This window comes from Thamnophis elegans, chromosome 8, assembly GCF_009769535.1.
Source record: "Thamnophis elegans isolate rThaEle1 chromosome 8, rThaEle1.pri, whole genome shotgun sequence".
Taxonomy (NCBI): Eukaryota; Metazoa; Chordata; class Lepidosauria; order Squamata; family Colubridae; genus Thamnophis; species Thamnophis elegans.
In genome coordinates this window covers 9,501,486-9,514,964 of record NC_045548.1, presented here as the reverse complement: position 1 = coordinate 9,514,964, position 13,479 = coordinate 9,501,486, and the positions used below count along the sequence as shown (strand labels likewise).

The following is a 13,479-nucleotide window of genomic DNA, read 5'->3' as shown; positions in this document are numbered from 1 at the left end:
AACCAAGCTCTTTCCATTTTAGTTAAGCACTAAGTGTAAATTGAACATCTTTACAACCAGTTCTTGCAATCATTCTTTTTAAAAATACAATGTTGCACCTCCCACCCACAATAAAATATAATGTAGGCACCATGTAATTTAAAGACATATTGATAAGTGTGGCGCTAAATTACTTTTTTCCTAGATGTAAACAGAAAATGGAAGGAAATTACTTTGTCAACATATAGGTGAAACTCGAAAAATTAGAATATTGTGCAAAAGTTCATTTATTTCAGTAATGCAACTTAAAAGGTGAAACTAATATATGAGATAGACTCATTACATGCAAAGCAAGATAGTTCAAGCCACATTATCATCACATCATAATTGTGATGATTATGGCTTACAGCTCATGAAAACCCCAAATCCACAATCTCAGAAAGTTAGAATATTATTATATGCAATCAATTAAACAAGGATTGTACATAGAACAATATCAGGCCTCTGAAAAGTATACGCATGCATATGTACTCAGTACTTGGTTTGGGCCCCTTTTGCAGCAATTACTGCCTCAATGCGGCGGGGCATGGAAGCTATCAGCCTGTGGTATTGCTGAGGTGTTATGGAAGACTAGGATGCTTCAATAGCGGCCTTCAGCTCTTCTGCATTGTTCGGTCCTATGTCTCTCATCTTTCTCTTGGCAATGCCCCATAGATTCTCTATGGACTTCAGGTCAGGTGAGTTTGCTGACCAATCAAGCACAGTAATCCCACGGTCATTGAACCAAGTTTTGGTGCTTTTGGCAGTGTGGGCAGGTGCCAAGTCCTGCTGGAAAATGAAGTCAGCATCCCCATAAAGCTCGTCTGCGGAAGGAAGCATCAAGTGCTCCAAAATCTCCTGGTAGATAGCTGCGTTGACCCTGGACTTAATGAAGCACAGTTGACCAACACCAGCAGATGACATGGCTCCCCAAATCAACACAGACTGTGGAAACTTCACACTGGACTTCAAGCACCTTGCAATGTGTGCCTCTCCATTCTTCCTCCATACTCTGGGTCCTTGGTTTCCAAATGAGATGCAAAAGTTGCTCTCATCAGAAAAGAGAACTTTGGACCACTGAGCAACAGACCAGGTCTGTTTTTCTTTAGCCCAGGTAAGGCACTTCTGATGTTGTTTGTTGTTCAGGAGTGGCTTGACAAGAGGAATACGACATTTGAAGCCCATGTCCAGGATCCATCTGTGTGTGGTGGCTCTTGATGCACTGACTCCAGCCTCAGTCCGCTCCTTGTGAAAGGAGTCTTTTGAATGGCCTTTTCCTGACAATCCTCTTCAGGCTGCGGTCATCCCTGCTGCTTGTGCACCTTTTTCTTCCCCACTTTTCCCTTCCACATAACTTTCTATTAATGTGCTTTGATACAGCACTTTGGGAACATCCAACTTATTTTGCAATTGCCTTTAGAGGCTGTCCCTCCTTATGGAGGGTGCCAATGAGGGTTTTCTGCACAACTGTCAGGTCAGCAGTCTTTCCCATGATTGTGATTCCTACTGAACCAGACTGAGAGACCATTTAAAGGCTCAGGATCCCTTTGCAGGTGTTATGGCTTAATTAGCTGATTAGAGTGGGGCACTTTGAGCCTAGAATATTGCACCTTTTCACAATATTCTAATTTTCTGAGATTTTGTGGATTTGGAGCTTTCATGAGCTGTAAGCCATAATCATCACAATTATGATGTGATGATAATGTGGCTTGAACTATCTTGCTTTGCATGTAATGAGTCTATCTCATATATTGCTTTCACCTTTTAAGTTGCTTTACTGAAATAAATGAACTTTTGCACGATATTCTAAATTTTCGAGTTTCACCTGTAGTGGAGAGGACTCTGAGGACTCCCAAAGGGTTCTTGGGGTAACAGGAATCCAATGTTCCTTAGGGATTACGGTAATCCAGGAAAACAGCACAAGAGAACATGATGATCTGTAGACTGAGGAAAGTGATAAAGCACAAAAGAAAAAGAAGAACAGGAATAGGTGCAATAGAAGTTACCATAATATCTATAACTTCTATATAAATGTGTATGTTCGTGGTGTGGGAAGTTATCATCCAGCCCTCTCCCAGAAAAATGAAATATCCTAGGAAATATTGAAAAGGCAGAATATTTCTCTGGATGTGAAAAGAAGCATGTTTTAAAAGACAGAATAGTTGCCTGTAGCTTCTTGCCCATCCCCACTTTGTCAATAGACCCATTAAGACTAGCCAGGCTAGCCCACTTTACATAATAAAGACTTCACCAGCAGCTACAGAAAGGCATGATAATATACTCAACTGACCACAAGGCATCTGAGAACTCATCACAGCCTAGAGAGTAGCCCCCTGCATGGCCCCATGGGAGTCTGACAACCAATCAGAATACATTTCTTACACAGGAACAGGAAACAGAGAGGTGGGACTAAACAGGGTATAAAAAGCCTAGCAAGCCCCTCCCTCGGCCCTTCTCTTCTTCTCCACCTACATTGAAGCATGTGATCACCTTTTCTGTTCAGGGCTCAACCCATGTGGCCCTGTCCAACAATAAACCATCTTTCCAAGCAGCCTCCATATCTCCAGTGTCTTCTTCCCCACTTGGAGCTGAACCCAGAAGGACATTTCTTTCAACAGTGGGACTGAGAAATGTTGTTTACTTTTGAAGTATCGTACATGCTTAGTAATTTACTATGTTGATCAATAGTGGCGGTGAGTGTCCACTTTGAAACTTTGATTGGGTACCCTTGTTTTGTAGGTAAAAAGAAAATAAAATGGTGGGATAGCTCATTAAAAAAAACCTTTCCTCTGTCCACTCCCAATATACCTTACCCAGATGGGGCAATACCTTACCCAAATAGGGCAAGCAGCTGAGGGCACCACATTGCCCTCAGCTGCTCTAGAATCAAGCGAATAACAACCAGAATGCAAATCTAATATACTTATGCAATTGGGAAGACATCTTACTTTATACTCAGAACATAACCAACAAAACATTCATGGAATATATCAATAGAGACAATCAATTCTTAGGTGGTGAACTAGGCTTGAAAGAAGAAAAAAAACCTCGAAGCAGAAATGATGCTATAAACATTTGTGTGAAACATCAGATCAAATTAAACTCTTTTGCAAAATACATTATTAAAAAGAAAGTTCTCACCTTGTTTAGGGGAAAGGAGCACCTTTTAAGGAAAGGTAAAACTTGTTGCTGCAGTTGCCTTGAATAGGTGAAGAAAGAAGCTCAGGGCTTAGATTGTCTCTTTAATTTGATGTGTCTGTGATTGAAAATCTGAAGAGAAGCAAAAAATATACAAAAAAAGATAATTTACCATCCACTTACAAAGTAGCAAATATATGAAATGTGTTTTGAATAAAGCAGAATAATGGATGATGAAATGGGCTATATCTCTCATGGGTTTATGATTTATTCAATGCACATTATCGGAAAATAAGTCTTATTGAGCTCAATGAGGATTACTTTGGAATATGCTAGATTGCATTGCTAAACCGACTCAACAAACTATATTGTTAAAATGATCCAATAGAATGCATTGCTAAAATTACCAAAAACTTCTATAATATCTGATATCAACTTATTGGATACTATTGGTCAGAATTCAATTTCAGAAAGGAATCCTAAGAAGGTTTTAAGAAGATTGGCTGCGCCTCTCAAACAAATGGGGATTTATTGCAATGCATTGGTACAATATAGCAAATATCAAAAGGATTTGTTATGGTTCCAGAAAATCATTCAAAATCTGTGACCTTTAAACATAACTCTATTCTTCTTGTCTTTATCTTTATATCAACCCTGACAGACATGGCGGGTGCTTTCTGGTACATAAGCTTAATTTTAACAAAATTAAGATATGGTATATTTTCTCCTTCTCTCTTCCCTCTCTAAAGGCAAAAAATGGTGGAGCAAAATTCAAAGAACCTCCTCTTGTCAGAAGATAACAATAGCAGAGTCGAATCTCCCTGTGGTGAAACAGACAAATCAGCTATATTTCTTGGCGAGTATTGGAAAAAAAAGGGGGGAAACAGAAGATAGCATTCATAATTTTTAGGATTTAGTCAAGATCGATTAAACCGTACATATAACCGTAGCTATTTGAAACACATGCTACAAAGCAACAGCTTAACCGGGGAATACCACCAGATATAAACCATAACGTAAAGCCACCAATTGCCCTCCAGATATCTTCAGTTTCGATTCCTACAATCTCCAGTGAGCACAGCCAAAGACTAGGCAATGCAGGACTTTAAAACATCTGGAATGCACCAAATAGCCAACCTTGTGTTAAGCTATAATGTTGTTCTGACTTAATGTCATATGAAATTGCATTCATTGTAGCCTGTAAAACATCGTTTCTTTCCTGAAATAGATCATACATTTCATTAATTCCCCCCCCCGCAAAAAAAATGAATCAGGCCAATGTAAATGAATTGCTTTAGTGTGATACAGTGGTCAATATTGCCAGATGACACATAAGAATGCTATTACAAGCCTGTGTAACAACAGGGGAAAAAAATCGCCTAAATCTGCTCTTCAAATAATGTTGGCATCACAGTGTTAGCTACAGTGGATTCTTCTTAGAACTTGCACAAAATTGTGGAAACCAGCCTGTGGTGATATTACAAGGACACAGGGATATAGATAGATATACCTGTATCTAACTATACAAATCAAATGTCTTCTTTTGCAAAAGAAGGGTCTGCAAGAGAAGCTTTCCCATTAAAATGAAGTATCAGAAAATAACAAGAATCTGAAGCTATTATAGCATATTTCTTTAAAAAAATAACCCACCCATATTAGAATATCTAATAGCATAAATAACATAAAATTGTGAGAAAGTTAAATGTGTTTATTTCTCTATCAGAATGCACCATTCCCAGAACTTCAGTGGAAACTTTATAGCTTAAAGGACAATATAAAAGGGAAAGTGATTTAATTTTAAAAAAAGTTTCGGGGTCAGTTGAAGTACTTTATCATCTCTTTCCTCATTTTTATGGTTGCTATGTTATCCCTGACACGGTGCAATGTTTAAGGTACAAGCGCTTACAAATATAAATAAGTACATTACATTTCCTTTCTTTGGATCAGCTTATTTTATAACATATAGTTTCAGGTTTCTTGAAATCATATGCTGAAAAGCAATACATTCCTCCTTGAAATTATATGTTTGCACATATATGTGTACTCCTCTGTACTTTTTAATTCCAACTATGAAGTCTACTTTAAACTCAAGCTAAATTCCTAGTGAAGTTTGTATCATTTTCTTGCAACAATATGGAACAATTCTTTCTTCCAGGATGTTTTTCCAATTTCCTGATCTAGTAATCATTATATCCTGGTGGTCTCCCATCCAAATACCAATCAAGTCTAACTCTGCTTAGTTTCTGAGACAGAAAAGATAGACCATGTATCGCCACCTGCTGGAACTTTATACTCCTTTTTTATTTTACTTCAAATTAAGCTGAAGATTTAATCAAATCGAGCACAGTCTATTAAGAAGATTCTCTTTATATATTCTATTTTCTCCACATATCCCATTTAAATCAGGCTTGTACAATAGAACTTCCTTAGTATATCCATAATTATTGATGTCTCTTTGTAAAAGTTCACCAAAAAAATTCCATCGATTTATTAAATCACAATCTCCTAAAAATTGTGGAAATAATTCACATATTAAAATGTTATCCAGCTGTTCACATCACCTTTGTTTCAATTCCAATATACAATTCTACACACACACACACACACCAGAACTCTGTAGTTTAACTTGCAGAGTTTTTAAAATTCATTTATTACATTAATCATATTGTAGGATAACCTACATGAGTAATGAAAAATTTTGTTCAATTCACTGAATTTATTCTCAGATAGCCAGATAGAGAATTGCTCTCCAGATCTATTATTTGTACTAAGTACATGAATTCCACCTAAACAGTTAATTATTCACCAGATCAATGGGCCAGCAAAGCACTCAAAGATTCTCTCAACAAAGAAACTGCTTCTTAACAAATTATGCCTGAACTTAATAAACATTTCAGTCAACATTCACTACTGTGGTAGTGAAGGGGGGGAGTGAGGCCTACTTTTGTTCTCATAGACATCAATATATGTAAAGCACTGCCCTCCAGCTGTCAGAGCAAAGAACTAGATATGTTTTATTACACAATAGGCGATTCTGTAGTAAATACTATCATAAAGATCATCTGACGCTTAAAAAAATATAATCAGAAAAGGTTGCTTATAAAATGTAACTAGAAATAAAAGCCCTGCTACTAACTTTTGAAGTGCAAAGTGAAAGCACATCATTCTTCAGATATCTCAGTCTAAAGCATTCCTACACATTCATAAAGCTTCATAAACAAGTCAATCATATCATAGTAGCAGGACCGTGAGAAAGAGACATTCTATAAAATTAATCCTATGTTCCCCTTGCTATTCCCTGTCACATTCGTTTCTTTCTTTCTTTTTCTCAGACTGCTGGATGGCACACACTGGCCCAAAACCGAAATCTGAACAGAATGTGATGGAATCTGTAAACTAATAACAGCCTCCCTTAATAGGACTGCTTGTGTGAGAAACTGCTCTAAAAGATCATCATCAGAAGTGAAGCTGACACTCGGCAGACAGAGAGAAGTATGCCAATTAGATATACAGATGAAAGACATGCCTGCAATCAACAATACTGAGAATAAATAAACAAAGATTTCCAGTTTCGAAATGGTTAATGGGGATGAAGGTTCCAAATACCAATAATTTAATAACTTGGAGCATAGCAAAATATAACCTTTTTTTAAAATCAACATGTGACATAGAAGCATACAAATATGTAACTTTGGCATTGTTAATGTGTTTTACTTTGCATTAAAAATATATCAACAATAATAAAAAGCTTTGCTCTTCTCTAAATTTAATATTGTGCTTAAAACAGTGATACAAAAAATAAATAAACAAAACTATTGGAGAATTATGTAAATCATTAAATAAACTGTTAAAATATTTACATTATGCTCACTATGACCTTCAAACAAATAGATTGTTACGATTAAATTCCAACTTGTTTTATTTTCTCAAAAACCTTCCCTTACCTGTTAATTGCTAAAACAAATAAAATCTATTTATATTATAATGCATTTTAGTCTGAAATTATTTCAGTGTTACCTGCATTAGTTGCTGTAGTTTAGATCAAAAATAATTTCTACAAATTCATAAACTAAGACATCAGGATGTTTAACTTTTGCATGCCATTGAAAGTACATTATCATGTATGATTCCTGTCTCCGAATGGTTAAGCAACCAACTCAATTATTTTACTGAAAGGGTTGTTGTTGTTTTTTAGTATAAACTCTGAAGTTTTAAAATACTACAGACAACTGTTAATCTACTAACAATACATGTTCATGGCATTTGCATAGCTCACAACTTTCTATTTACACAAAATGTCTTTATCGGAAAATCTGTTTAGAATCCAAGATGAGAACCTTATCGTGAATTAGTTATAAACCTATATGCTCCTGACAAACATTGCGTAAATTTTAGAATCTGGGATGTAAAAGTCGTTCATCAATCAACAGCACAGCTAGAAATGCATTCCAGGAAGCTGCAAGCTATTATGCCTGCAATATTTTTTAAGGGTTGGAGTCTTTAAATTCCTGCAGTGGTTTGATGTTCTGAACATACAAAGCACATTTGGACAATAAAGATGATACAAACACACATTAAAAAAAAAGTTATACAGGCCATTCTTGTGAAAATATAAAGGGACTGATTAAAAATACTACAAAGCTTGTTTCATTGCAGATAGAAAAGAATTAAAAAAGAAAAATCTGAAATCTCAGTTCTCAATACCAAATTAAATACATATCCAATTAATCCTTATTTTAAGCAATCCAATTAATAAAATGTTATGCTAGTAAAAAGCTGCTGTCATTCAACATATGTATAGATAGTCCAACTGAAACAAACAGGAAAACAGCCAAAGTTGCCTATCCTACAAAGCTGCCCTAAAGGATAAAGGATTTCCTCAAAGTAAAATACCAACCATAAACCAACTAAAACTCAAAGGAAGTTTAAACTTAAAAAGAAGCTGCTCCAAGTTTAAAAGCAATCACAAATGCCTTCTGGTAGCTCAAATAATAATAATAATAATACCTTTAGGTTAAATATTTTCAATTGCACTCAGAAATTCATGCAGAGGAGAGGGATGAACCATTACCAGAGTTTATAATTTTACAAGCCTCTGAAGACGACTAAAAAAAGAAAATATTCAGCAACCAGCTTAACCTAATTTCTAATGTGAACAATCACTTTACTGCTAAAGATCTATATACAAGAAAAATAAAAATAAAAATACTAATGCTGTACAGAAAGTCTTGCAACTCCTAAATTCAAAGTTGAAATTGCTCCAATATTACATGCAGCTTCTGATTTTTTTTCCATTTCAATGTTTATACAAATTATGTGCATCACATGCAAACAGGCAACACACAATAAATAGTATACAAGTGACTACAAAGTTGTTCATGCCTGCAACACAAGCCCATCCGAGGTACCCCCGTCACAAGAAAAATGCACCTGAATGGATGGTGAATACTGTCTGTTACCATGGCACCTCAATCTAATTACATGACTGATCAGGGCATGAGAGAGTGCATTGAAACCTACACCAGTGACATGTCTCTACATGACAGCACACGCACACACATACACACGCACAGAGAAAAATGTGGAAAACCTATCAGCTTTTGGCTTACATTTGCAGTGGATGAGAATAAGGATAGTTTTATTCGACACAGAATGACCTGTAAAACAGTTAACAGGAGATGAATAAGCGTATAACTCTAAGTAATCCAGTATCTCATCAGTTATCTCTTCCTCATTCATAACCCTTATTCTCAGCGCAATAACACTAGGCTGTCCTCACCACCCAGACAAACAAATCCACATTCACTGATGAAATCTGAATGTGCTGTTTTAAGGTTTCATTGTAAACTGAAATAAACTGCCCCAGAATCTCAGCAAAGTAACTGGTTACACTGAATCATAGGTAATTTACTAAACCTGTCAAAAAAAAACACTAAATGTGGATTTGCTAAAGATGTAATCACCTCCATCATGAAATATTTCATATTCAAATATATGGGTAAAAAAAAAAAGACTCCACAAACTAAAGACATGTAACTTACATAATTGTGGTTACCCAAAGACATAATTGTAAAACTAATTATTATGCCCATTATGAAATTATAAAGTGTGTGGGATTCCCTTTCTCCTCCGATTCTACCTGGGTTTATGATCACTAGGGAAAAATATGATTCTGGAGGAGTCCCTATTGCATACCTTACGGTAAACAAAATAAAAATAGCTTGTTCTTGTTAGCCACATAGTGTGGCATTATATAACAAGCTTTCAATTTGCTCTCTTTTTCCGATCACTGGATTCTGGTCTTTTTCTTGGCTGCTCTTTTTTTACAAAATCCCAAAACACCTCGGGTATCTCTTTCAAAATGTTATTTTGTTGTATCTCTCTCTCCCCTTTCAAAATGTTATTTTGCTGTTGCCATTAGCATGTACACTACAGATCAACATATGCAGGGGGAAAAAAATACTTTCTCTGTAACATTATTGGGGGGGGGGGTTACACAATTGTTTCGAGGCTTGGAGAATCCGAAGGAGGCTTTGGCAAACTCGTAGAAGGTAACTTTTGAAAAATAATTGGGAGAGTGAGCGACGCGAAGCAGGACAGCACCAAGAGACACGAAACAGGATTTCAAAAGGCGGAATTGCCTCTTTTTTTTCCCCTCCCTTCCCCCCTTCCTTTTTCTTTAAAGGGGGGGAAGCAACTCTGTCGGATCTATTAAAAAGCAAAAAAGGAAGGGGAAAAAAAGCCGATCCTCCCTGGCAAAATCTTGGACGATCCTGCAGGGTGGCGAATCTTCCCTTCCCAGGGAAAAGCCTAGCGGAAGGTGAAAAGCAGAAGCTGCCGGGGGAGGATGGGTCAAGGTGAAGGGGAACATAGTGTGTCTCTCCCTCCCCACCTGTAACGGAGCCCTACCTCCTCCTCCTCCTCCTCCTCCCGTGCCCAGCGGTGGCCTTTACTCACTCACTGACTCCTTGCTGTAGTAGTAGTAGTGCCCGGAGGAGCCTCCAGCCGATTTGGGGCCTGAATGTAGGAGCATAGTGGAGGAGCTGGAACTGCTACCGCTGCTGGGCACATCCCAGTCCCAGCACCTCCTCCTCCTCCTCCTGCGCCGCCTCTTCGCTTCATTCACCCCTCCGGCAGCCACCCAGCCCCGTACTACACAGTGCAGCGGCGGCTGGCCCTCCCTTACTATCAAGCCGGGGGAGGAGTGAGCAGGGGGAGAGAGAGAAAGGCGGGCGCTCTTCCGCTCGCCCTCGGCAGCCCAGCCGGCCTTCAGCAGCGGCAAAGGAGGGACGCGACTCTTAGCCAGACGGCGGCGGCCAGCGAGGCAGCCGGCGGAGGGCGTTGCTTCGGGGGGGGAAAAAACAAAAAAGACTCCGCGGCCTGCGCTTATAAGCCCCGCGCTCCCCGCGCCAATGGCTCCCCGGGTGCCAGTCACGCACTTAAGGAGCCAGGCGGCGGGGAGGCTCCCCCTCTCTCTCCCCAGTTCAACGCCGGGAGGAAAGCCAGGCAGCACACAAGCCAAATGCATGGGGTGGGGGGGGTGTTTTTGGGGGGTGGGGGTCACCAGAGCGGTGAAAACGGAGGGTGGGGGGGTCATACGATTTCCTGTCCTTCCTTTACTCTCAAATGCATGGGGTGGGTGGGGGGGGGGGGTTGCATTTCTCGTATGCCCAGAATGCAAAGAATTTCAGGCAGCACCACCCACTGCACGTAAAAATAACACCATCCTGGCCTGGTTTCTCCTTCCTTCCTCCTCGCTCCGGCCTCGACACATAAAGCCCGGGGGAGGAAGGGAGGGGGGGGGTAGAGTGAGAAAGAAGAGAGTGGGGGGAAACCGAGAGGAGGAGGAGGATGAAGAAGATGCATTTTGCAGAATTCTTAACCGGGGCGACTTTTCCTTCCAAGCCGTGGCATAACACAAGAGCTACGTCGCCCTTCCCTACCACTCCCCCCCCCCCCCCTAGTAACCTTGTATGTGTTTTTCCAGCTGGAAATATCTGGAGGCTTTTGCTTGGGAGTTGAGGGGAGGGGAGCGAAAGAAGCGAAAGCAGAGGAATTTTTTTTTTTTAATAAAAAAAAAAAAGAAAAGCCACTTACTGTATAAAAGTGTCAGTGGAGACTGGGGTTGTAGTGGGGAAGACAGACCGGAGGGTGGTGGTGGTGGTGGTGGGAAAAATACTTGCCAGTTGATCTCAAGGGCTTTGGGGTGGGGGGGTGGGGGGGGTTGCCTTTTTTTTAAAATAAGAAAAATAATAATAATTTATTTCCCCTTCGGTGTGATAACAGTTGCTTCCCTTACCAACTGTAACAGAAACGATGATGGTCTGCAGGATAGAAGCTGGCTCCGCTCTCTTCTCCAGTATGTAAATGTGTAATAGAAGGCAAATATGGAGCAGTTGGCAGCCTCAAGGATCCTACTTCATGCAAAGGGGTGGAGGAGAAGGAGGCAACTCTTTTGTCAGACGGCCAAGAGAGCCACACAGATTATTGCATACGCAGAACACAGCCCCGGCCAAGCCAGCCTTAACCCTTTCCGAGTGTCTTCATTGCTTCTAGCAAAGAACGTGAGGTTTTGTTAGCGTTTGCATTTCTCTGTGCTCTTCCTTCATGGTCCTTCATCTCAAATGAAGCACATGTGCCCGTCTAAGAGTCTGTCATCTTCCTTCACTGAGGTCCCCAAACCTTACAAGGGATACGAGGCAACTATTGCCTTTTTTAAAGAGACTTTTGCAAGTGATACCATTGGGGGGGGATACTTAAAACCTTCTGGTATGCATCTATAGTCAGAGTGGACATTAACTTTCATAGAGTTTGCTCCTCATAGAGTATGTTGACTTAGTTTATACTGAGGTGTTACTGTGGTAGTGATCAGAGGCGTGAGGAGGAATTTTGTCCTATGTCACAGTAGCATGCAAAGAGTCGAGATGCTTGCACCAGGTAACTATAGAAATGCATTGCTGTTCTGCACTTGATTGCTGGCATGCTCCCTAGAAAAATAGTGCATGTTCCCTTTGTTTCAGAAGCTCAGCTACGTCAGAATGCAGTTAACGTGGATGATAGTGGGAGAATTGGTGATATACCGAGATAACATTGCTATTAAGTGAGCTGCACCACTGACTTTACAGTGGTAGAGACCAACTTGATTCTGCACCTAATAACGGCAGCAAGACTGTTAGTGACGCAATACTGGAAGAAGGAAGACCTGCCTACAACTCAAGAATGGACATTGAAAGTTACAAACTTAGCCGAGATGGCTAAAATATCAGCGTATCTTAAAGATCACTCAAATGAGAGATATAAACGAGACTGGAAAAAATGGATTGACTATATACAAAATAAATATGGGACCAAGAAATTCCAGTTAGCCTATGCTTAAGATCAGAAATGATTTAAATTGTTTAAAGTTAGCTCAGCAAGAAGAAGCTAAGATCAATATAGAGATGTCATTAATTTCTTTATTTCTTTTTTCTCAATAGATTTTAGACTGTGTTTGTTAAAAATCCATACCGCGTACGGGTTCTGGGAAGTCGGGGGGGGGAGGAGGAGGGGGGTTGGGGAGGAGGGTGGAGGGAGGGAGGGGCATACATTAGGCTAGACAAGAATTTGGTGGTAAACTAGAACTATTTTGACACACAAAAAATTGTACTCCGATGTCTTACTGATTGAGGAATGATGAAATGTTTGTTTGAAAAGAAATAAAACTTTTGAACAGAAAAAAAGTGAGCTGCACCAGACTTCCAGATACAATCAAGGTGTTGGTTCTCACCTTTGTACCACGGGACCAGATTACCTCTTCCTTCATGGTTTCTGCCTTTCCCCTAGGTTCCCTTGATGAAACAGCATCACCTTGTGTGGCCCTGGAAGTGTCCTTCCCTTTCATGCAATAGCCTCCCCTCCCTCCAGATATACCGAAGAACTCAACCTTGTTGGCGTACAGCAGGGGTGTCAAAGTCACATTACGGTGGCATCACGTGACGTATTGGGACTCCCCCCCCTTGGCTAAACCGGGCATGGGCGTGGCCAGTGCATGACACATCCGGCCCATTGGCCGGGAGTTTGGCAGCCTTGGTGTACAGGAACAAGGATGTTGATGGAACTAATGATTATGGTTGTGCTTGATTGGCAGATGCAAGTTTTATTGGGACTTCAACTTTTGTTGTTGTTCATGTGTTTATGTTATAATTATATTGTTAGCCACCTAGAGTGCCTTGTGATAGGTAGGTAGCCATATTTAAATAAATAAATAGATACCCTGTTTCCCCAAAAATAAGACCTCCCCGGATAATAAGCCAAATTGGGCTTTTGAGTGCATGCGCTAAAATA

At 39.7% G+C, this 13,479-nt stretch overlaps 1 protein-coding gene across 6 annotated transcripts in view; it reads right to left on the bottom strand.

Moving 5' to 3' along the window:
• Positions 1–12,280, bottom strand: part of ATXN1 (ataxin 1) — a 221,250-nt gene extending 208,970 nt beyond the window's left edge. For 3 of the 6 annotated variants that reach the window (XM_032222725.1, XM_032222729.1, XM_032222731.1), the window contains exons 1-2: positions 10,114–10,319; positions 3,160–3,288 (exon numbers count right to left, since the gene is read on the bottom strand). The gene's annotated coding sequence lies outside the window, so the exon portion shown is untranslated. Of the gene's footprint in view, positions 1–3,159; positions 3,289–8,765; positions 8,814–10,065; positions 10,320–11,455 lie in introns of those variants that run through there. The other 3 variants (XM_032222726.1, XM_032222727.1, XM_032222728.1) reach the window with 3 other exon arrangements.
• Positions 12,281–13,479: the final 1,199 nt, after the last annotated feature.